At 41.5% G+C, this 2,616-nt stretch overlaps 1 non-coding gene across 1 annotated transcript; it reads left to right on the top strand.

Moving 5' to 3' along the window:
- Positions 1–1,520: 1,520 nt before the first annotated feature.
- On the top strand, positions 1,521–1,627 carry LOC128589344 (U6 spliceosomal RNA). Its single transcript, XR_008380938.1, has one exon. It is a non-coding gene; the product is annotated as a U6 spliceosomal RNA (small nuclear RNA).
- The last annotated feature ends 989 nt before the right edge of the window (positions 1,628–2,616 follow it).

Below are 2,616 nucleotides of genomic sequence, written 5' to 3'. Positions count from 1 at the left end.
AATTCAGTGGGATACAGGAAGAACACAGTTGTTTCTTTTTTTGAAATTTTAAGCAAATAAGTTTTAAATTCTATTTTTGAGTATATTTTATTATGTAATGAATATGTTAACGATTTAATACACATGTATATAAAGTAAACATACATCTTTTCTGAATGCTTTCCAAAAAGGTGTTTTACTAATAAGGTATGTGATGAAATGTTTGGAGATCACTGCTGTAGCTAATTCATTAATAAAAAATAAATATGTAGCTTAGAAGGATTAAAGAAGTGTTACTGCTTTGCCTTATGCTGAAAACACTACAAAGGAACATACGTTGAAACTTTATTTTGGAAACTGATTTGAAAGTATAAGTCAATTTTTCTCATAAAGGCAGAGAAGTTATTTGACATGGGAAAAGAAGAGGGTAATTTAGAAACTGTCTTCTGGAAGGACTGGAGAACTATGAATAGCTCAGTTATGTCTTTGCTTCCTCCTCTACCTTTTTTTTTTTTTTAATTGAGACAGAATCTCACTTTGTTGCCCTCTATAGGGTGCTGTCGTGTCATAGCTCACAGCAACCTCCAACTCTTGGGCTCAAGCAATTCTCTTGCCTCAGCCTCCCAAGTAGCTAGGGTTACAGGCACCCGCCACAACACCTAGCTATTTTGTTGTTGTTGTTGTTGTTTGTTCAGCAGGACCAGGCCAGGTTCCAACCCACCAGCCTGGGTGCATGTGGCCACCGCCCTATCCCCTGAGCTATACGTGCTCCCCACTCCTCTACTTTTTGAATCTTTTTTTTTTTTTTTCTTAGAATCTTGCTTCTATCTGTGCAGGCTCAGGTTTCATTATAGGAAAAAATAGAAGCATTTGTTGTTAAGGATTGTTCCCTGACATGGAAATGACTCTTGATAGACCCTTTCCAAATTGTGAAATTCTAATGTACCAAATAAACAGGCAAAAATAAGAAAAAAGAATGAGAGCACAAACCATGCAGAATTGCCTTTTTTCTGCTTTTGCTGCTTTAATAGGAGCATTCACTCACCAACTATTATGTAGACGCTGCTGCCCCACCAACTGAGGCGGTAGACTATTAGGAAATGAGGCTCCAAGATGTTTTTACTGGACAATTTCACTTGCATCAGGAACAAAATGAGGCACAAGAGTAAGCAGGTCCCTGGGATCAGAATGAAAGCTATCACCGCCCAGCATAACCTCCTCCTGCCATCTCTCCCCTTCCACCCTCCTCCTTCTCCTGGCACTTCATTGTCATCTTCAGCCATCTCAACTATGTCTTAGAGAGAAGACTCATTTGGTAGTTAGCCAAGATGAGGGAGCAAAGAGCTTCCATCTGCTTTGTCTAGAAGAAGATTATTAAAGGGGGTCTGTAAGTAAACCAGACCAAGTTGCTAGATATCTACATGGTTATTTTTTGGGTGCTAGGAGGACTCTGTAATATCCTTCCCTACTAATTCATCAGATATTTTCCCCGGGTAAGGAATAATCTTTCCAGGGTCCCCTCTTTAAAAATCAATAGTTTTGTGCTTGCTTCAGCAGCACATATACTAAAATTGGAATGATATGGAGAAGATTAGCATGGCCCCTGCACAAGGATGACATGCAAATTCATGAAGCATTCCATATTTTTAAAAAATTTAAATAAATAAAAAGCAATAGTTCTGCAAGGAATGAAAATTTGTCAAACGCTTTCCTCCTTTTGGGAAGAGACAAGGGTCCTACAACAGCAGTATTCATGTGAGGCTGGGGACTACCTTGTAAAAAGAAGGGGAAATAGCACAGACTAGGGAAAAAATACCAGGAGTCCAGGGACAAACTTTTCCAACCTCATTGTGTTGTACCTGAGATGAAACAGAGGATTCATGTGCTCAGATCTAGGTGGGTTTTGTTAGCCGGCCATTTGGTGAAAGAGATGCAGAGGTGGATAATAACAATGAGGATGATGAGAGCAGAGATGAGGAAAAGGGCCCTGGAGAATTGAAGGTAGTCTGCCAAGGGAAGGGGGAAAGAAACACCTGGAGCAGAAGTGATCTGCCCTTACAGTAGGCTACATAGAACCTAGGGAAGCAGTGGGGGGCACAGGAGGATGGAATCAGAGCTTGTCTAATGGAGTTAGAGTAAGTAGCCACCAAGTGAGTGGCTTCACAGTCACCAGTAAGGACCCTGTTTCTTTTTTTTTTTTTAGAGACAGAGTCTCACTTTATGGCCCTCGGTAGAGTGCCGTGGCCTCACACAGCTCACAGCAACCTCCAACTCCAGGGTTTAAGCGATTCTCTTGCCTCAGCCTCCCGAGTAGCTAGGACTACAGGTGCCCACCACAACGCCCGGCTATTTTTTGGTTGCAGTTTGGCTAGGGCCGGGTTTGAACCCGTCACCCTCGGTATATGGGGCCAGCGCCCCACCGACTGAGCCACAGGCGCCACCCAGGGGCCCTGTTTCTATCTCTTTGTTGACAGGTGGAATACCTTTAAAAGGAAATAAATGATTTATTCTATGATGAGAGAAAAGTTGTAATTATAACTGTAAAACCTTGAGGGGGTAGTGTAAGGTATAGTATGAGGTAACGTTAAGGTGTAAATAACTAATATTGCTCTTTGGAGGGAAATTATGAGCATAAAG

This window comes from Nycticebus coucang, chromosome 6 (assembly GCF_027406575.1).
Source record: "Nycticebus coucang isolate mNycCou1 chromosome 6, mNycCou1.pri, whole genome shotgun sequence".
Classification (NCBI taxonomy): domain Eukaryota; kingdom Metazoa; phylum Chordata; class Mammalia; order Primates; family Lorisidae; genus Nycticebus; species Nycticebus coucang.
Note: the sequence above shows the minus strand (reverse complement) of the source record. Positions and strands in the feature narration are given on the sequence as shown.